The 23,587-nt window shown below is 37.6% G+C and overlaps 1 protein-coding gene across 3 annotated transcripts in view; it reads right to left on the bottom strand.

Annotated features, from left to right (window-relative positions):
* KIAA0825 (KIAA0825 ortholog) overlaps positions 1 to 23,587 on the bottom strand; it is a 410,770-nt gene that overhangs the window by 386,205 nt on the left and 978 nt on the right. The window lies entirely within an intron of this gene.

Below are 23,587 nucleotides of genomic sequence, written 5' to 3'. Positions count from 1 at the left end.
ACAAAGGACAATTATAAAGAGATCAATATCTAGACATACCATAATCAAACTACTGAATTACAAAGACAAACAGAAAATCTTAGAAGCTACAAAACTAACTCATCCCATACAACAAAGTACCAATAAAACAATGGAGGCCAGAAGTCAGTCACTGAGAAATTCTAAATGGTCAGAAAAAAAAACTGCCCACTATATATTCTATAGCAAGAATAGATATCCTTTAAATCGAAGATGAAATAAAGCCATCACTTTTAAAACTAAAGATGAAATAAAGACTGAGACTTTGTTGCTAGGAGACCTGTATTAAATACTGAAGGAAACTTTTTAGCTTAAAGAAAATGACACCACATGTTAATTTAAGTGCAGAGTAGGAAATGAAGAGGTCCAAAAATGGTAAATATGTGGGTTACTATAAAAGATTGCCTGGGAGGCTCAGCTAGTAGACCATGTGACCCTTGGTCTCAGGGTTGTGAGTTCAATCCCCATGCTAGACATAGTACTTCCAAAAAAACCCCCACAAAGCTAAAAGTATTATATTTATTTTCATTGATTGCATTAAAAATTATAACAATACATTGTTCAGTTTATAACATGGAATATGTTAATACATATGACAATAACAGCAGAAAAGATGAGGAAGGAATTGAACTATATTGAAATAAAGTTTCTATATTTTATCAAAATTAAGTTGGTAGGAACTGGTTGGTATTAAGTTGGTTGTGATAAATTAAGATGTACATTATATTGTCTACAGCAAACATGAAGAAATTAATTAAAATGTAAAGTTATACTAAAAATAAAAATGTGCATTTGATTTCTTTAATACAAAAGAAGACAGCCAAGGTAGAAGAAAGAAATTAAAAAGACAGAAATCACTTCCAAAAAAACTTAGAAGTAATAAATTAATTCCGTGAAGTAGGATGTTATAAAATTAATACTCAGAAATCAGATGCATTTGTATACACTAATAATAAAGTAACAGAAAGAAATTTAAGATAAACGTACCTATTACATTTACATTCCATTTATAATCCCACCAAAAATCCAAAAGCAAAACAAAACAAAACAAAAAACCTAAACATACCAAAACCAAGGAGGTAAAAGACCTGTACTCTGAAAATTATAAAACATGAAGAAATTGAAGAAAAAGATATCACATGCTTATGGATTAGAAGATTAACAATGTTAAAATGTCCATACTTTTCAAAATGACCTACAGATTTAATGCAAGGTCTATCAAAATACTAACAGCATTTTTCACAGAACTAGAACAAATAATACTAAAATTTGTATGGGACCACAAAAGACTCTGAGTGGCCAAAGCAATCTTGAGAAAGAAGAACAAAACTAGAAATAGCAAAATTCCGGATTTCAAGGTATATTACAAAGCCATAATCAAAACAGTATGGTACTAGCACAAATATAGACACATTTATCAATAGAACAGAACAGAGAGCCCAGAAATATACCCTCAATTATATGGCCAATTAATCTATGGCAGAGAAGGCAAGAATATACAATAGAGAAAAGACAGTCTCTTCAACAAATGGTGCTGGGAAAACTGGAGGGCAACATGTAAAAGAATGAAACTGGACCATTTCTAACACCACATACAAAAATAAACTCCAGATGGATTAAAGATCTAAATGTGAGACTTGAAACCATAAAACGTCTAAAAAACAAAAACCATAGGCAGTGATTTCTTTGACATTGGCCTTAGCAATACTTCTCTGGCTGTATCTCCTAAGGCAGGGGGAACAAAAGCAAAATTAAACTATTGGGACTATATCAAAAAAAGCTTTTGTACGGTGAAAGAAAACAACAACAAAACAAAAAGGCAACCTACTGGATGAAAGAAGATATTTGCCAATGATATATTTGACAAAGGGTTAATATCCAAAATACGTAAAGAATTCATATAACTCGGCACCAAAAAAGTCAAATAATCCAATTAAAAATGGGCAGAAGTTCTGAGAAGATATTTTTCCAAAGACATACAGATGGCTAACAGACTCATGAAAAGATGCTCAACATTACTCATCATCAAAACATGTAAATCAAAAACCACAAAATCATAATGAGGTATCATTAGTCAGAATGGCTAAAATCAAAAAGACAAGAAATAACAAGGGTTGGCAAAGATACGGAGAAAAAGGAATCTTGGACATTGTTGGTGGGAATGTAAATTGATACAGCCACGTGAGAGACAGTATGAGGTTCCTCTAAAAACTTAAAATAGAAAAACAGTATGATCCAATAACTCCACTCCTGGGTTTTTATCCAAAGAAAATGGTAACACTAATTTGAAAATATATATGCACCCCTGTTTACTGCGTCATTATTTACAATAGCCAAGATATGGAAGCAGCCCAAGTGTCCATTGATAGATGAATGGATAAAGAAGATGTGGTATATACATACACACACACACACACACACACACACACAGTGGAATATCACTTAGTCATAAAAAAAGATGAGATCTTGCTCTTTGCGACAACAATGGACCTATAATGCTAAGTGAAATAAGTAAGACAGAGAAAGACTAATGCCATATGATTTCAGTTATATGTGCAATCTAAAAAAAAAACCAAATGAATGAATAAACAACAATAAAAGATGAATATGCAATCAGACCTATAAATATACAGAATAAAATGATGGCTGCCAGAGGGGAAAAGGTGGAGGGATGAACAAAATGGGTGAAGGGGAGTGGGAGATACAGGTTTTTAGCTATGGGTAAGTCAGAGAAATAAAAGGTACAGTATAAGAAATATAGTCGATGGTACTGTAACAGCACTGCATGGTGACAGATGAAAACTACACTTACGGGGAGCATAACATAATTTATAGACTTATCAAATCACTATGTTATACACCTGACACTAGCACTCTGTATCAGTTATAATCCAATTCAAAATAAAATAAAATGGGCTACAGGGTACCTGGGGGGACTAGTTCACTGAGCATCCAATTCTTGGATTTGGCTCAGGTCGTGATTTTAGGATCCTGGGATTGAGCCCTGATTGCAGCTCTGCTCCCAGCACGGAGTCTGCTTAGGGTTCTGTCTCTCTTTACCTCTGCCTCTGCCCCCAGCAATCACACACTTGCGCTCCCCCTATCACTCTAAAATAAATGTATCTTTAAAAAATAAAATAAGCCCAGGAGTAGGAGATCTAAATATCATCAAGTCTCAGGGGTTCAGATAGATAGTTACCAAATCAATCTGAACACCTGATAAAAGAGAAGAAGAGCAGCAATTCTAGGAACAGAAAATTGACCACTTTCCAGAAGGCAGGACGTGCAGAGAAGTGATTCCAAGGTGACATTTGGGAAGAGAGACCATGGGAGGGAGGCCAGCTCCCAGCAAGCGGTAGAGCAGTGGATCACAAAATTGGAACTTTTAGAAGTCTGCTCCACTGAGAAACGTCACTCTAGTGGTTAAAGTGGAACCTTAAAGGGGGCGGAACCCTTGTGGGCACAGCATGGTCTCAGGACCCTCAGGGTCACAGAAAGACCAATGCTGCCTGAGTGTGGCAGAGCTCCCAGGTATCGGAGTGGGGAAGCAAGCTGTAGAGACAGAGCCAAGGAGGGGGCGCAGAGCTTGGGGTTACCTTAAACTGTGATCCAGGGACAGTCAGACCACTGCTCTTTGAGCAGGAACCCCACAAGTGGCAGATCCAGAGAGACCCCGTCCTTCTTCCATTGGGATGAGTGGTGGAGGAGCATACTGCAGGAATCTGCTGGGTTTGGAGATTCCAAAGGGGACTATGCGCCAGAAATAGAAACTCAGGCACAGGTTGAGTGAGCTCAGAGTGCGGCTGGAGACCAGGAAGATGAGAGGGATTGACTGCTTTTCTCTGAGGGCACATTGGGGAGGGGGACCATGAGCTCTTGGCTCCTATGAGGCCCGAGATTGGGATGCCACCATTTTCATTAGCATCCACGAAAGCAGAAAGTAAAGCATTCAAGGAACAAAAGCTACGGAGAGCAAAACAGAAAAGATTACTTAGGCTAGCCCCAGACAAAGGCAGTGTAATTCCACCTCAGGCAAAAACATTTGAGAATCACTTCAACAGGCCCCTCCCCCAGAAGATCAGCAAGAACATCAGCCAAGACCAAGTTCACCAGTCAAGGAGAACTGCAGAACTCCAGAGCTAGAGGAATACAGCACACAGAATTCATGGATTTTTCACATGATCCTTTAGTTTTTCAAGTTAATTAAAAACATTTTTTCCTAATATTCTATTTTTAAAATTTTTCCTCTCCTATTTAATATTTTTAACTATTTAATCTTATCAATAATTTTTTCTAAAAAATCTTTTAAAATTTTCATTGTTATAGTCCTATTTTATCCCTATATTATATTTAACCTTACTTTTTTTGATACATATAGGTTTTCTTTTTCTTTAAAATTTTGGGACACAGTTTCTTCTAATAAATCAAAATATACCCTAAATCTAGAACTTGGCTTTGTTCTAGTCCCCAGCCTGATCACATTCTTTCCTCTTTTTTTTTTTTAACCAACTTCTTATCTTATCAATTACTTTTTAAGAATCTTTTTAAATTTTCATCTTTACAATCTTTTCCATCCCTTCATTGTGTTGAACCTTATTTTTGTATATATAAATAAGTTTTTCTTTCTTTAAGATTTTGGGAGGTAGTTTCATCTAAGACAAAAATACACCCAAAATCAAGTGTATGTGTCTGTTCTATTCACTAGTCCTATATATGTGTATGTGTGTGTGTGTGTGTGTATAAAATTTTTTATACATATAATATATATAATATTTAAATATTATGTATTTTTTTTTCTTCTTTCCCCTTTTTCTCCCCCCAGTTCTGGGTTTCCTCTGATTTGGTTAGTGTATATTTTTCTGGGGTCAATGCTACCTTTTTAGTATTTTGTTCTCTCACTCATCTGTTCTTATCTGGATAAAATGAAAGTGAGTTTTTCACCAAACACACACAAAAAGAACAAGACGCAATACCGACAGCTAGGGACCTAATCAATATGGACATTAGTAAGATGTCAGAACTGGCGTTCAGAATGATGATTATCAAGATGCTAACTGGCTTGACAAGGCATGGAAGATACTACAGAATCCCTTTATGGAGAAATGAAATCCCTTTCTGGAGAAATAAAGAAAACTAAAATCTAACCAAGTTGAAATCAAAAAAGCTGTAAAATAAATGGAGGATCTTACTGCTAGGATAAATGAGGCAAAAGAGAAAATTAGTGATATAGAAGGCCAAATGATGGAGAATTAAGAAGCTGAGTAAAAGAGAGAAAAACAACTACTGGACCAAGAGGGGAGAATTCGAGAGATAAGTGATACCATAAGACAAAACAATATTAGAATAATTGGGATCCCAGAGGAAGAAGAGAGAGAGAGAAGGGGGCAGGAGATAAATTGGAGTGAATTATAGCGGAGAATTTTCCTAATTTGGCAAAGGAACAAGCATCAAAATCCAGCAGGCATGGGGCACCTGGGTGGCTCAGTGGTTTGAGGCCTCTGCCTTTGGCTCAGGTCATGATCCCAGGGGTCCTGGGATCAGGCCCCACATTGGGCTCTCTGCTCCACAGGGAGGATGCTTTCTCCTCTCTCTCTCTGCCTGCCTCTCTGCCCACCCATGATCTCTGTCTGTCAAATAAATAAATAAAATCTTAAAAAAAAAAATCCAGGAGGCACAGAGAATCCCCCTCAAAATCAATAAAAATAGGTCCCAACTCTGTCATCTAATAGTAAACCTTACAAGTCTCAGTGACAAAGAGAAAATCCTGAAAGCAGCTCGGAACAAGAGATCTGTAGAAATATTAGATTGGCAGCGGACCTATCCACACAGACCTGGCCGGCCAGAAAGGACTGGCATGATATATTCTGAGCACTAAAAGAGAAAAATATGCAGCCAAGAATACGATATCCAGCTATACTGTCACTGAAAATAGAAGAAGAGATAAAAAGCTTCCAGGACAAAGAAAAACTAAAAGAATTAGCAAACACCAAAGCAATCCTACAGGAAATATTGAAAGGGGTCCTCTAAGCAAAGAGAAAACCTATAAGTAACAGACCAGAGATTATTAATATAGAGTAACAGTCACCTTACAGGCAATACAATGGCACTAAATTCATATTTTTCAATAGTTACCCTAAATGTAAATGGGCTAAATCCCCCAATCCAAAGACACAGGGTACCAAAATGGATTTAAAAAAAAAAATACATCGATATGCTGTCTATAAGAAACTCATTTTAGACCTAAAGACACCTCCGGATTTAAAAGGAGGTGGTGGAAAACCATTTACCATGCTAATGGTCATCAAAGGAAAGCAGTGGTGGTAATTCTTTTATCAGATAAATTAGATTTTAAGACAATGACTATAATAAGAGATGAAGAGGGACACTATATCATACTTAAAGTGTCTGTCCAACAAGAAAATCTAAATATTTTAAATCGCTATGCCCCTAACATGGGAGCAGCCAATTATATAAACCAATTAATTACAAAATCAAAGAAACACGCTGATGATAACACAATAGTAGTAAGGGACTTTAACACTCCCCCCCTCACTAAAATGGACAGATCATCTAAGCCAAAGATCAACAAGGAAATAAAGGCTTTAAATGACACACTGGACCAGATGGACATCACAGATATATTTAGAAAATTCCATCCCAGAACAACAGAATGTATATTTTTCTGTAGTGCACAAGGAACATAATCCAGAACAGATCACATCCTAGGTCACAAAGCAGGTCTCAACCAGTACCAAAAGACTGGGATAATTCCCTGCATATTTTCAGCCAATAGTGCTTTGAAACTAGAACTCAATTACAAGAGGAAAGTTGGAAAGAACGCAAATACAGGGAGGCTAAAGAGCATCCTGCTAAAGAATGAATGGGTCAACCAGGAAAATAAGGAAGAAATTTAAAAATTCATAGAAACAAATGAAAATGAAAACACAGCTGTTCAAAATCTCCGGGACAGAGCAAAGGAGGTCCTGAGAGGAAAGTATACAGCAATACAAACCCTTCTCAAGAAACAAGAATGGTCTCAAGTACACAACCTAACCCTGCACCTAAAGGAGCTGGAGAAAGAAGAGCAAAGAAAGCGTAAACCCAGCAGGAGAAGAAATAATAAAAGATCAGAGCAGAAATCAATGAAATAGAAACCCAATGAACAGGGACGCCTAGGTGGCTCAGTGGGTTAAGCCTCTGCCTTCGGCTCAGGTCACGATCCCCGGGTCCTGGGATCAAGCCCCGCATCGGGCTCTCTGCTCAGTGGGAAGCCTGCTTCCCCCTCTCTCTCTGCCCACCTCCCTGCTTACTTGTGATCTCTCTCTGTCAAATAAATTAATAAAAAAAAAAAAAAAAAGAAAGAAAAGAAACCAAAGGAACAGTAGAACAAATCAACGAAACTAGGAGCTGGTTTATTTAAAGAATTAATAAGATTGATAAACTCCTGGCCAGTCTTATCAAAAAGAAAAGAAAAAGGCCCCAAATTAATAAAATCATGAAGGAAAGAGAAACGATCAAAACCAACACCAAAGAAATACAAACAATTATAAGAACATATTATGAGCAACTATATGCCAGCATATTTGACAATCTGGAAGAAATGGATGCATTCCTAGAGACATATAACCTACCAAAACTGAACAAGAAAGAAATAGAAAACCTGAACACATAACCAGTAAGGAGATTGAACCAGTCATCAAACACCTCCCAACAAAAAATAGCCCAGGGCCAGACGGCTTCCCAGGGGAATTCTACCAAACATTTAAAGAAGAATTAATACCTATTCTCTTGAAACTGTCCCAAAAAATAGAGATGAAAGGAAAACTTTCAAACTCATTTTATGAGGCCAGAATTACCTTGAACCCAAAACCAGACAAAGATCCGATCAAAAAGGAGAATTACAGACCAATATCCCTGATGAACATGGATGCAAAAATTCTTACAAAAATACTAGCCAATAGGATCCAACAGTACATTCAAAAGATTATTCACCATGACCAACTGGGTTTTATTCCTGAGCTGCAAGGTTGGTTCAACATCCATAAATCAATCAATGTGATACAATACATTAATAAAATAAAGAACTAGAACCATATGATACTCCCAATAAATGTTGAAAAAGCATTTGACAAAGTACACCATCCTTTTTTGATCAAAACTCTTCAGAGTTTAGGCATAGAGGGTACACACCTCAGTATCATCAAAGCCATCTATGAAAAACCCACAGTGAATATCATCCTTAATGGGGAAAATCTGAGAGCTTTTCCCTTAAGGTCAGGAACATGGCAGGGATGTCAACTATCACCACTGCTATTCAACATAGTACTAAAAGTACTAGAAGTACTAGCCTCAGCAAACAGACAACAAAAAGAAATTAAAGGCATCCAAATTGGCAAACTCTCACCCTTTGCAGATGATATGATACTTTATGTGGAAAACTCAAGAGACTCTACTCTAAAACTGCTAGATCTCATACAGGAATTCAGTAAAGTGTCAGGATATAAAATCAATGCCCAGAAATCAGTTGCATTTCTATACACCAACAGCAAGAAAGAGGAGAGAGAAATTAAGGAGTTGATCCCATTTATAATTGCTCCCAAAACCATAAGATACCTAGGAATAAACCTAATCAAAGAGGCAAAGAATCTGTACTCAGAAAACTATAAAGTACACATCAAAGAAAATGAGGAAGACAAAAACAAATAGAAGAGTGTTCCATGCTCATGGACTGGAAGAACAAATATTGTGAAAATGTCTATGCTACCTAAAGCAATCTATACATTTCATGTAACCCTATCAATTACCATCAATTTTTTTCTAAGAAATGGAACAAATAATCCTAAAATTTATATGAAATCAGAAAAAAACCCAAATAGCCAGAGGAATGTTGAAAAAGAAAGCCAAAGTTGGTGGCATCACAATTCCAGACTTCAAGCTCTATGACAAAGCAGTCATCATCAAGACAGTATGGTACTGACATAACCACAGACACACAGATCAATCAAAAAGAATAGAGAGTCCAAAAATAGACCCTCAACTCTATGGTCAACTAATCTTGGACAAAGCAGGAAAGAATCTTCAATGGAAAAAAGATAGTTTTCTTTAACAAATGGTGTTGGGAAAATTGGACAGCCACATGCAGAAGAATGAAATTGGACCATTTCCTTACACCACACACAAACGTAGACTGAAAATGGATGAGAGACCTCAATGTGAGTCAGGAATCTGTCAAAATCCTTGAACACAGGCAGCAACCTCTTTGACCTCAGCTGCAGCAACTTCTTCCTAGAAACATCGCCAAAGGCAAGGGAAACAAAGGCAAAAATGAACTATTGGGACTTCATCAAAATAAAGAGGTTTTGCACAGTGAAGGAAAGAGTCAACAAAACCAAAAGACAATTGACAGAATGGGAGAAGATATATGCAAATGACATATCAGATAAAGGGCTAGTATCCAAAATCCATAAAGATTTCATCAAACTCAACACCCAAAGAACAAATAATCCAATCAAGAAATGGGCAGAAGGGGGCGCCTGGGTGGCTCAGTGGGGTAAAGCCTTTGCTCTTGGCTCAGCTCATGATCCCAGGGTCCTGGGATCCAGCCCCATATCCAGCTCTCTGCTCAGCAGGGAGCCTGCATCCTCCTCTCTCTGCCTGCTTCTATGCCTACTTGTGATCTCCGTCTGTCAAATAAATAAATAAAATCTTTTAAAAAAATTAAAAAAAAGGAGTGGACAGAAGACATGAACAAACATTTCTGCAAAGAAGACATCCAAAGGGCCAACAGACACATGAAAAAGTGCTCAATATCACTCAGCATAAGAGAAATACAAATCAAAACCACAGTGAGATACCACCCCACACCAGTCAGGAAGGGCTAAAATTAACAAGTCAAGAAATGACAGATGCTGGCGAGGATGCAGAGAAAGGGAACCCTCATACACTGTTAGTGGGAATGCAAGCTGGTGCAGCCACTCTGAAAAACAGTATGGAGGTTCCTCAAAAAGTTGAAAATAGAGGTACCCTACTACCCAGCAATCGCACTACTGGGTATTTACCCTAAAGACACAAATGTAGTGATCTGAAGGGACACATGCACCTGAATGTTTATAGCAGCAATGTTCACAATAGCCAAATTATGGAAAGAACCTAGATGTCCATCAACAGATGAATGGATAAAGAAGATGAGGTATATATACAACAATGGAATATAATGTAGCCATCCAAAAAAATGAAATCATGTCACTTGCAATGACGTGGATAGAACCAGAGAGTATTATGCTAAGTGAAATCAGTCAATCAGAAAAAGCCAATTATCATATAATCTCTCTGATATGAAGAATTTGAGAGGCAAGGCAGGCAGTCATGGAGGTAGGGAAGGAAAAAATGAAACAAGATGGGATTAGGAGGGTGACAAACCATAAGAGACTCTGAATCCCATGAAACAAATTGAGAGCTGCTGGGGGATGGGGGAGGAGGGATAGGGTAGCTGCATTACGGACATTGGGGAGGGTATGTGCTATGGTGAATGTTGTGAAATGTGTAAGCCTGATGATTCACAGACCTGTACTTCTGAGGCAAATAACACATTACATATTAATTGAAAAATCTAAAAATAAATAAATAAAATAAAATAAGCCTCAAAGAAAAAACACAGGAATCATTAAAAATATAGCAAAATGGAAAATGTACAACAAACCATACTAATAAGTATATTAAATATGAATGGTCTAAACACCTAAATCAAAAGGCAGAAATTATCAATGTAAGAGGGGCCTGGCTTGTTCAGCCTGTACAGCATGTGACTCTTCATCTCAGGGTTGTGAGTTTGAGCCCCATGTTTGATGTAGACATTACTGAAAAATAAAAAACTTAAAAAAAATTAAAATTAGGGTCCCTGGGTGGCTAAGTCACATAAGCATCTGCCTTCAGCTCAGGTCATGATCTCAGCATACTGGGATCAAGACCTCCATCAGGCTCCCTGCTTAGCAGAGAGAAGCAGAGTCTGCTTCTCCCTCTACCCCTCACCCCCTGCTTGTGCACTCTTGCTCTCTCTCTATCTCTCTCTCTCATGCTCTCTCTCATATTCTCTCAAATAAATAAAAAATAACTTAAAAATTAAAATTAAAATAAGAAATAAGTCATCAAAGTAGATAAAAAAGCAACATCCTACCATGTGTCGTCTACAAAGATGTATCTTACATTCAACGACAAAAAACAGATTCAAAATAAAAGAACTGAAAAAGGAATTCCATGCAAACAGTAGCTTTATTATAGCTAGAGTTTCTGCACTTATATTAAACAAAATAGGCTTTAAAAAATAGTATTTGAAGGTCACCAGGTTGGCTAGTTGGTAGAACATGCAACTCTTAATTTCAGGGTCATGAATTTGAGCCCCATGTTGGGCCTGGAGCCTACTTAAGAAGAATATATAAATTTGTAAAAAAATGGTATTTGAGAAAAATAGTATATTTCAAAATGATCAAAGGGTCAGTACATCAGAAAAAAATTTAATGCTTATGAATGTATATGCACCTAAAACAAAGCATCAAAATCAGTGAAGCAAAAAATGACATAACTGAAAAAAATAATAACCCATTTAGCAAGTAGAGTTGGATATTTGAATAGTCTCCTATCAAAAATTGATAGAACAGAAAATCAGCAAGAATACTAGAAAATATTGTTCACCTACTCAACATTACTCTTATATAGTCACTCAGCCAGATGGCACAATACATATTTTCTTTCAGATGTCAAAAACTATTTTCTAAAATAGACCATATACCAGGTCATAAAATAAGTCTAAATATATTTTAAATAGGACCATAAGAAGTATATTCTATGAGTACAACATAATTAGAGGGGAGCCTGGGTGGCTCAGTGGGTTAAGCCTCTGCCTTCAGCTCAGGTCATGATCCCAAGGTCCTAGGATCCAGCCCTGCATAGGGCTCTAGGCTCAGCATGGAGCCTGCTTCCCCCTCTCTCTCTGCCTGCCTCTCTGCCTACTTGTGATCTCTGTCTGTTAAATAAATAAATAAAATCTTTTTGGGGAAAAAAAGAGAACATAATTAGAAATCAGTAAATGAAAGAAATCTCCAAAATCCTCAATATTTAGAAGTTAAAGAATACACTTCTAAAGAAGACAAAAAAGAAATCACAAGGAATTTTAAAAAATTTTACTGAATGATAGTCAAAACACAACATGTCACGTATTATGGGATACACAGAAAGCAGCGTATAGGGCATTCTGACGCAGAGTGGATTGGTGGGAGGCACAGCTAGTGGGTTGGCGTGGGTATCCAGAGCGGGTGCTGCTCATTTCCCACCTTCCCCAGTCCTCTCCTCCTCCGGCACAAGCTCCGCCCCTCGGGAGGCCAGGCTCACCTGGCAGAACTATTCTCTGTGTAACGGTGAGCCCAGAGTGGCTGTGGGCACCCCAGCAGAACCCCCCATCATGGGCAGCCAGAACTCCAAGGCTCCCTGGCAACGTGACCACCAAGGTGGCAGCAGGCATTCCCCACCTAAGGCCAAAGGACAGGAGAATGACCAGGTGAAAAGCAAAAGAGACTCATACCCCAGGTGAAGGGTAATCTCTCCCTGTGAACAGAGCAGTTAGCCAGGGCCACTGGTGACATCATCCAGTCAGCAACCCCTAGCCAGGGTGCTGAAGTCAAGGGGGTTGCCCCCACCAAGAACACCCTGCAAAAGAAATTCTCTTTCAAGAAGCCTTTCAAGGGAGGCTGGGTGGCTCAATGGGTTGAGCCTCTGCTTCAGCTCAGGTCATGGTCTGGGGGTCCTGGGACTGAGCCCCACATCGGGCTCTCTGATCAGTGGGGAGCCTGCTTCCCCCTCTCTCTCTGCCTGCCTCTCTGTCTACTTGTGATCTCTCTCTCTCTGTCAAATAAATAAAATAAAATCTTTAAAAAAAAAAAAAAAGAAAGAAAGAAGAAGAAGAAGCCTTTCAAATTGAGTGCTCTGTCCTTTAAGAGAAATCTGAAGTGGGGGTGGGAGGGTGATTTGTGTGCTTCCTCACCCACAGAGGAAGAACAGGAGCAGGGGGAGATCGGTCCCTGCAGTGAAGAAGTCACAGCCCAGGAAGGGAAGGCTGTTGTCACGCATAAAAGCCAGGAGCCCCAGAACAAGGGGGTAGAGGCTAGTGTTGCCTCCAAGGGAGGGGACACAGAAGAGGTAGGGCCCCAGGCTACAGAGCCGTGCACTCACTCCAGGCATAAGAGTGGCCATATAACTGCCAGGGAGCAGAAGGAGTAGCTGGGTAAGGGCAAGTGGGTGATCTCTAAGCTTCAAAGACTGTGCTGTCCTTGGGAGGTATTGCACCTGGTGTAATACCCTTTCATGGTGAAAAACACTCAACAAATTAGGAATAGAACCCACAGTTGACCTCATACTTAATGGTAAAAGGCTGAAAGCTTTGCCCTTAACATCAGGAAAAAGACAAAAGGTCCATTTTCAACTCTTCTATTCAACACTGTACATTAGGCAAGACAGTAAATAAAAGGCATCCAAATTTGAAGGGAAGAAGTAAAAATATTTTCATTTATAGATGACATGATCTCATATGTACAAAACTCTAAGAAATTCTTTTTAAAAAAATCCAAAATACTGGAGTTAAATGCATTTAACAAAGTTCGTAAAACATCAGACTAATAAACAAAAATCAATTTTATTTCTCTATGCTAGCACTGAAGTGAACTGAATTTGAAAAAGTTAGGAAAACAATTTCATTTACAACAACATCAAGTAGAATAAAATAGTTTGGAAAAATTTAGCAAAAGGGGTGCAAGAAAACCTCATTTCAAAAACTTGACATAGACCTAAATAAATGAAAAGTCCATGTCTTATGGACTGAAAGATAGAATAATGTTAAAGCGGCAAAACCTCCTAAATCAACGTACAGAATGAATGCATTCCCTATCAAAATCTCAGCTGCTTATTTTGCAAAAATTAACAAACTGGTCTTAAAATTCAGATGGAAATGCCTGGGACCCAGAATAGCAAAAACAGTCTTGAAAAAGAACAAAGAGAAGTCACATTTCCCAATTTTCCAAGCTTACCATAGAGCTTCATAATCAAGACTTAAGGAGAGACATATAATGAATGGAATAGAATTTATAGTCCAGTATTAAACCCCTGCATGTCCAGTTGACTTTTTATGAGAATTTCAAGAAAATTCAATAGGAAAAGGTAAGTCTTTTCAAGAAATATTGGTGAGACAACTAAATACCAACATCCAAAAGAACTTTCAGACTCTTTGATCACGAGGTATACAAAAATTAACTCAAAATTGACCAAACACCTAAATATAAGCACTGAAGAACAGAACATTTTTAAAAGAAATCACCGGTAAAACTCTCCTTGATCTTAGGTTATGCAATAGTTTCTTAAATAAAACACCAAAAGCAGAATCAACAAAAGAAAAAAACAGGTAAATTGGATTTTATAAAAATTAAAACTCTGTGCTTCAAAGGACACCATCAATAAAGTGAAACAATAATCTGTAGAATGGGAGAAAATGTTTGCAAATCAAATATTTGACAAGGGAATAGTATCCCAGGACGTATAAAGAACTATTATAGCTCAACAATAAAATGACAAGTAATTTAATTTAAAAAAGGCAAAGGATTTGAACAGACATTTCTCCAAGGATAGAAAAATGGCCAGTAAGTAAGTTAAATGATGCTCACCATTATTAGCTAAAAGTAAATTGAGACCACAAAAGATACCACTTCACAACTCACTATAATCAAAAGAAAGAAAATAACAAGTATTGGGGAAGATGTAGAGAAACTAAAACCCTCATAATCTGCTAGTGAGAAAGTAAACATCTCTCCCTCATCCTGTCCGTGGGAATATTTCCTTAACAGCAATTTGAATTTTGTAATTATTTTTGTAATATCTCCCGTTAGACTGAAAGCACATGAAAACTCTGTCCTTCACTTAAGTGTACTAGTTAGGGCACCAGTCATTCTGTGCTATCTGTAATCACTGATTTGCTTACAACTCCCAACCCACTAAAGTGAATCTCTTTTTTAAGATTTTGTTTGAGAGGAGCACCTGGGTGGCTCAGTGGGTTAAAGCCTCTGCCTTCTGCTCAGGTCATGGTCCCAGGGTTCTGGGATTAAGCCCTACATCAAGCTCTCTGCTCAGTGGGAAGCCTGCTTCCCTCTTTCTCTGCCTGTCTCTCTGCCTACTTGTGATCTCTTTCTGTTAAATAAATAAATAAAATCTTTAAAAAAAATTTTTTTTTGTTTGAGAGAGAGAAAGTACCGGCGAGTATGTGTGTGCTTGCATGAGTGAGGGGGAGGAACAGAGGGAGAGAATCTTTAAACCGACTCCCTGGTGTGTGTATGTGGCGGGGGTGGGGGGGCGTGCACTGGATGCTATGACCCATGAGATCATGGCCTAGCTGAAGCCAAGAGTCCAACGCTTAACCGACTGAGGCACCCAGGTGCCCTTAAACTGAATCTTTGTAAGATCAGACTGTGCCATCTTAATTTTTGCATCTTAGTACCAAATCAAGTGGTACACAAAGGAAGCACAAAACAGAAGCTAAAGTGATGCTAAAGTGTGGTACACAGATTTTTGATGGAGTCCCAGTATTCTTTCATGGGATTCAAAAGTTCAAAACTGTTTTCATAATAATACGACATATGCCATTCACTAGGATTGACATTTGTACTAATCATGCAAAAGCAATGATGCCCAGGCCCAGACTGCAGTCCGCAAACTGTGTTAGTTGTATGTTTCCTATTGCTGTTATAATTGCTTCCCACAAATTTACTGTCAGAAAACCACAGAAATACATTATCTTACAGTTCTCTAGGTTAGAAGTTGTAAAATGGGTCTCACCAGGCTAAAAGGCAATGGTCAGGAAAGTTGCATTCCTTTCGGGAAGCTCTGAAGAGGATGCACTGTTTCCTTGCATTTGTAGCTTTTAGAAGCTGCTCTCATTCCTTGGCTCATGGCCCACTTCCTTCATTTTCTATTTAGCTCTGTGGGTTGAGTCCTTTTCATATTGGATTACTCTGAATTCCTCTTCAGCCTCCTTCTTCCACTTTTGAGAACCATTGTGATTACACTGGACCGATTTGGATAATCCAGGATAATCTCAATATTTTAAGGTAAACTGATTAGCATCTTAAATTCAGTGTAAAATTGTGCTATAACCTAACATAGTCACAGGTTCCAGGGATCAGGATGTAAGCATCTGGGGGCAGGGGGTACATTATCCTGCTTACCACTGTCATATTTTTTCACAGCTACAATAAAAAGCAAAGCCAGGCTTACTTAGCAATGTCTTCAATGAGGCAGTAAAAATTAGTAACGTTATTAGATCAATCTTTGAGTACACCACACATTTTTTTCAAAATTAACCAATTTGAGCTCTCACTTCAAGGAAAACTTTAGATAGCATTTGTTGCCAATGATGAAATTAGAGTTTTTAAAGCAAAAGTAAGAAGTCTGGAAAATTCACACACTGTGAGATGGACAGATTCCTAGTATTTTTAAATTTTCCTGATGAGACTGCAGATAATATCAATAGGATTTTTTGATAACATAATGAAATGCATTAAGATTTGGAAGATCAGCTTACCTCAATGAATCACTATTTGCACATGGCCAGTGCATTATATAACAAAAATCACATGACTATATATAAAAGAGTCATTAAAAATGCAAGATGGACCAAGGGCATTTTATTTATTTTTTTTAATTTTATTTATTTTATTTATTTTTTTTTAAGATTTTATTTATTTATTTGACAGAGAGAAATCACAAGTAGATGGAGAGGCAGGCAGAGAGAGAGAGGGAAGCAGGCTCCCTGCTAAGCAGAGAGCCCGATGCGGGACTGGATCCCAGGACCCCGAGATCATGACCTGAGCCGAAGGCAGCGGCTTAACCCACTGAGCCACCCAAGCGCCCCAGACCAAGGACATTTTAAAGTTACAGATTACAAAAAGTTCAGTGATAGGGCTTCAGATATCACATTGTAATGCAACTTTAAGAAACCACCACTTAGTGGGGCGCCTGGGTGGCTGAAAAGGCCACTAAAATATTCCTTTCTTTTCCAACTGCAAGTCTGTATAAGGTTGGATTTTGTTCACTTACTTCAACTCAAAACAACATATCACAACAGTGTGAATAGAATAGCAGATATGAGAATTCAGCTCTTTTCTTTAAGCCAGACATTAAAGACAATGCAAAAAACATGGAATGATGTCACTCTTCCACAAAAACTTTCTTTGGGAAAATATTATCAATTTTTAAAAAATGCTCTATATGTTAACACATAAGGCTTTATTTATTTGAATTACTTTTTAAAAAGTTAATTTTAATTTATAATATAATATATATAATAATATATATATAATATAATATAATAAAGGTAAGTAGAATTACATACATAAAAACTCTTTGAGGTCAATAGTAATTTTTAAGAGTGTAAAAGCCTCCTAAACTAAAAGTTTGAGAACTTCTGAGGAATAAATGATAAAGTCCCAAAAAGGTCATGATCAGATAAAAGTTCATCAAAGGAATAAGCTTAGGCAGCCTCATTGATACCAGGGTAGAGAACGTCCCGTAAGAAGAGGGCATGGAAGGGGGGCTCCATATACAAAGAGCTCCAAACTCTTTTCCAGTCAAATCTGTGATTAGCAGACAGAGTTCATCCCTGAGGAGCTAAATAGCCCACAGGCATTTTTGAGAGCAGTTATGAATAGAAAATGAAATAACTGATGCTTTACCAAATTACAAAGGAATAAATCATCACCTGGATTATACAACAAATTTCCATTTAAAAATATTATTTAGTGAACTGAAGTCTAAAAAAACAAGGAACATGGGTAAAGAATGTCATGACAATGAAATAAAAAATAATATTCACTGGTATTAGTAAAAACTAAGACTTCTTCAGTAGAATGCACCTCAAAATAGCTCGTATCACTCCTCAGTCTAAATTAGGTAAACTTCAGACTTACACTGTTGGATTAGCTGCGTTCCCCAAAAGGAAATGGAAAGTAATTTCAGGTGATATGAGCATGGATGCTAACTGCTAGACACAACTTCAGCTGTACAACCTCTGAATGGTCAAGGTCAGAGAAGAGCCTTTTCAGTAAATCTTAGCAAGCGAATAACGTAAGTGACAGAAAAGGATGGCCATATTAACCAACTAGAAAATAGAGTAATTATATCCCCTACATAGAGCAAACAGTAAGTCTTTTCTTGGAAGTATGATGAAAAAGAGCCCTAAATTTAGATTCTTAAGACCTTTTGGCTCAAGACATGAGTTATCTGGGCAAGTTAAAATACCTCTTTAATCTTCATTTCCTCATGGAGGGTATGAAAGTTAGTCTAAATCTCTTGCTTTAAAATTCGACTCTAATTTACGGTAACAAACACATTTTATATTCAAGTCCTAAAGCCACTTTATATCTAAAATAAAAATGCAGGCTAGTAGTCCCCAAATTGATGGATTTTAACCTGCCATTTGAAAAGCACCGAATTGACTGATGTCTAGAGTTGCTTATTAAGAACAACAAAAGAGTGTAGAGGTGACCTAGTAAAGCATAATATCACGATCTTTTTAACCAAAGAAGTATCTTTGGAAAGGAAGAAAAATGGATATTCAGATTTGGGCTAATGTCTAAACTATGGACATTAACATTACACAGGTTTTGGGGATTTTGTATTTACTGGCTACCTGAATTTAGAAATGTAAATAGCATATTGTTTACCTCATGTCAAAACATCAGTTGCTTAGGTAATGTTTTATTTCTAACTGTTATTTGGAACTTTTGATTGCTTAGCTGCTCTCTGGCTAACAAAAGAATACTACAAAATACAAGAAGTTGTTCATCTGAGAACATGTGCCTCTGAGACTGTACCTTTCTTAGAAGTTGGGGCAAACAGTTACCGTCTAGAGTTGAAATTTAAACACAGAATGTTAGCATGTGACAACTACTAGTTATTTTTACTAACAGCTAACATTATATTGAGCACTGTGGAAGCATGGGATTCCTCTAACAGATGATTTTGGGACACATATTCCCCATTGGCCCACTGAAGCATTTCTCCAATGGTGTGGCAGTTTGATATTCTTTTCACTTTCTTTCCATCTCTCCCTTTCTCCTTTCCTGCTCTTCTTCACAGGTTGTCTGACCTGCCTTGAGGCCTGGAGGCACTTCATCCTGCTCTTGCTCCCTTCTCTTTAATCCTTCACAGGCCTTTTCCCCAGTAAGCATCTAGCACATCTAATTCCCTCTTAGTATCTGCTTCTCTGGGAACCTGAGTCAACAAAGAAAGCATTTACAAGTCCAACCACTTTATTAAACTGTATGCATCATTATTTAATCTTCACACAAGGCTTATGAACACCTTATTACTATTTCCATTTTACAAATAAGGAAACAAACACTAAGAGCAAAAAGTAACTTTCCCAGAGTCACACAACTAGTGACAGACCTAGGATTTGAACTGTTTGACTTCACAGTTGGAGCCCCAGACTTTATTTTGTTTCTTTTAAGTAGGATCTATACCCAGTGTGGAACCCAACCCAGGGCTCAAAATCAGGACCCTAAGATCAAGTTCTGAGCTAAAATCAAGAGTTGGACACTTAATCGACTGAGCCACCTAGGTGTCCCCCACCTTATTTTAAAGCAATTAGGTTATATTAAATCACAACAAAACTAGACAAATCCCTAATAACATTTTTCTGATGTCTGTGTGCTTTCACACACTATCACACTTAATTCTAATACATTTGTAAAGTTGATATTACCACTTGACAAATGAACAAATTGGGGCTCAAAGAACGTAAGTAACTCTTCCTAGAACATATGTAAGTCCATGAATTTGAGCTTATATGTGTGTCTTCTCTGAATTCAGGTACTTCACATTATACTGCTTTCCCTAATTAATCAAAATCACACTGTCTTTTGTCTGTTAGTTTTAGCTAATTTTCTTGAGGATGTTATTCAGCAAAGAATCCACCAAATGATTTAAACAGCTAGGTGTGTTTCATAGACGTACACATTACAGATGCACTATTAGCAATTTATTTCCTGAGCCACCTCTCTCCTTATCTACTTGTTCTTTAACCAAAATTTATAAGGAAGTAGCTGGAGCACTGTTTCAAAACGTGTCTCCAATAACATATCAGCAGTTGAGCCTGGGAGGCAGTGTTCTTTTCATACTTCCAGAGGCTTTTTAGTATTACTATGCTGATTTTTACCTTTATCCTTAATTCAACTGTAGTCTTTCCACTGTACCACTCAAACACTTTCCTTAACCAGAATCACCTGATGTGATGAGGTGAGTCAGAAGTCTGCAGATTCATCACTTCTAATGATTAATTCCTGGTTGTTCCCCAGCCTCTAAAAAGGAACAACAGCCTCGCAGTAGTGGGCAGTCAGAGCCGGAGGTCTGAAGTAACTCAGCGCTGTTCTCAAAAACTGAAAGGCAGGTGAGGCGTTTGTTTGTTTGTTTTGGTGGTGTTGTTTGCTTTTTTTTTCTCTGTAAAGAAGGCACGTGGAAGATATTTCCAGAAGGGGCAATACTGGTAATCTGGGCACCAGCAGGTCAGGAAGAGAAGACCCAGGACTGACCCCGTCATGGAGGTCCTGGAGCCACTTGTGGGAAGAGAAAGCCAAATGCCCCCTACCCAATCCATGGTTTCACTTCAGATGGGGAAAGTGGTGCTTAGAGAGGGGCAGGTAGCTGCTCAGAGTCACAGAAAGGGACAGGAGCCATGGAGAAAACAAGAGGACCTTATAGCCTAAGAGAATCCCCACCCCCAGCCAAACCAAAACCCTAGCGCCATCTCTACTAGGTGTCAGTGCCCAGCCCCCACCTTATCAGAACAAGGTGTTTATAAACTAATCTCCCACTTCTCAATGTGACTCCACGTCCTCTCAGAGTGGAGCCCCAGAAATAGGAAGCTAGATGGCCCCTCAGGGTCCTCTCCTACTTTTGACTGGGCCTGAACCCTGAGTCACAGGCGTCCATTCAGTAGGAAGGAAAGGATTGCTCCCTAATCAGATGAACAGACTAGGGGAGGGCCAGTAGGCAAGTGCTGGGCCATGGCTGGAGTAGAATCATGGGCAATTTTTCACTCCTTTTTCCTTTTAGCTTTATGTATATTCTCAAATTTTTAATCCATAACACCTTTGGGGTTAGATTCTATAAGGTCCCTTCCAGCTATAAAATCCTCTGACTTTAGCTGACTCTCAAGTATTAGTCAATATTTGAGAAATGATCCTCAGAAAAAAAATTTCCCTGAGTATACACGCAATTAGATGAACCAGGATTAAAATTCAATTGGAGGCAGTATAGCAGAGTGATTATGATAGTGGCCTCTGAAGTGAACAATGGTTGACATCACAGCTCTGGCAATTAATGACTGGTAACAGAACGATTTACAAAGTGTATCTTTTCTCATCTGTAAAATGAGGATAATAATACTTATCCTATAGTTCTGTGAGGATAAAATATAACACTACATAGCAAAGAGTAAGCAATAATCAATACTAGGTATTCTCTTATCTCTTATTTCATTGTCTAGTTTTCTTTGCAGGTGACCACATGCCATTTTATGGATGACTATAGAGTGGACATTACATTTCAGCATCAAAGTGAGTAACGATAAATAAGTATGCATTGATTTATATGGTAAAACCCTTTTTAAAAAATGCATGTACAAATACTTCTCTATGGGTAAATAACGTTTTGAAAAGTAATCATCAGTCCTTCAGTTAATGTTTATTGAGCCCCTAATATATGCCAGACACCGAGCTAAATGCTAGATATGAGATAATGGACAAAACAGATACAATCTCCATCTTCATAAGCACTGAAATTTGATTGAAAGCAAAACATCCCTGAGATCTACCTATGGGATAGGTAAAGCAAATATCTTTCAGATAGTGAAGTTGATAAATGTGTCAAAAAAAAATTAAAAAAGCACATCGGTCTTTGAGACTAGCTATACATAATATACTTGTGTCTATACAAGATACTCTTTATAAATTGTTATTTATAATACACAAATAGTATGATTTTAATGAACTTTTATTCTCATTTATTCTCAGGCAAAATAATTCCCTGACAATTAGGCTATTTCTATTTCTCCACATAAAATAGAATACTGAAATGGGTATGTTTAATTAAGAAGACCCCCTTAAAACGTGTGATAAGCACCATCTGCCTGAGGGTTACAAGAATAAAATATAACAGTTTTGCTAATAACCAGTAAATAATAATTCCTTACAGGCATTATGAAGTTCAATTTTTATTAAGTTTGTTCTCATTCACTCATTTTTTTCTTTCTCTCCATACACATCATACACGTGTGTGTGTGTCCTCATGTGCGTGCAAAGCTGACTAAGAGACCTCTGATATTCTGGACTTAGTCACCTATATACACTGATGGTGCTGTGATTATTTATATTTGTTTGAGTAATGATGATAAAACTGGCCAAGAAAAATTGGATTACTCATATGTCAAACTTACCCTGGTAATATCTTAAATAGTTATCACATTCCTTAATTCTTAAGACATTAACTTAAGGAATTCCTTAACTCATTAACACATCCCTAAAATTACTAACTCAAGTTTTGCTATACATTTGACTTTTGAATGTGACATATTACCTATCCAGTTTCACCTGTGTGAAAAGAATGATTCATGTTAGGGATATTTATGAGTATAAAGAACAGTAAAAAGAGCCAAAGTTTGGAGTCCGGCCGACTGTGTTCAAATCTCAGTGGTGGCAGTTATATAATTTGTTAAAATATCTTTCAGTCTCAGTGCTGTCTTTGAGTCTCAGTACAAAATGTTTGGAAAATAGGGGTAACGTGATTTTTCTTATAGGACAGTAGTAACTTTAAGGAATGTAAAGTGTCTGGAAAACTGCAGCTATATTTGTGGTATTAGTTGTTGGCTGTGTTAATTTGAAAGAACAAGAATCAAGAGCAAGAATAAAAAAACAAAACACACACATACACACACACACACAAAAACCCTGTCTCCCTTAAATTATTTCTAATCCTTTCAATGAGAGAAATAACACAAGATTAAATGAACATGGCAAAATTGGGACCAAAGGAGATTATAAAAGTGGCTGAACTATTATCCAACAAGATTAGAGTATCAATGTGCTGTCCTCAATATGCTTGCATTACTCAAAAGGTAACAAGGAACTGGACTAATGCAGCAGGGGCTTTAAACTGAACACACTCCAATTTTCTTCATGGTACAGTAATTTCGAGAACTCGTCTGGAACTGGCTTTTTGGGGATGGAAATGAGCTGCCTTTGAAGGGGACAGTGATGATTTAAATACAAGGTGGAGTGGGAACACCACCTGAAGAAACTGCATTACACAAGAGAAATAGCCACGGTTTCCTACATCGCTTAAATCTTCGTTTGAAAGAACACATTTTCTCACATTATTCCTCCATCCAAACCAATATTCTCCATAAAAGTACTGTGGTTACCTAAGGCCTTCCTCCCAAATTCTCCTGAATCCTTCATTAGCTAGGAAACCTGGAGCAGAG

The sequence above is a fragment of the Mustela putorius genome, unplaced genomic scaffold, assembly GCF_011764305.1.
Source record: "Mustela putorius furo isolate JIRA1106 unplaced genomic scaffold, ASM1176430v1.1 tig00537350_pilon_pilon_pilon, whole genome shotgun sequence".
Taxonomy (NCBI): domain Eukaryota; kingdom Metazoa; phylum Chordata; class Mammalia; order Carnivora; family Mustelidae; genus Mustela; species Mustela putorius.
The sequence above is the reverse complement of the archived record's forward strand: the minus strand, read 5'-3'. Positions and strand labels throughout refer to the sequence as shown.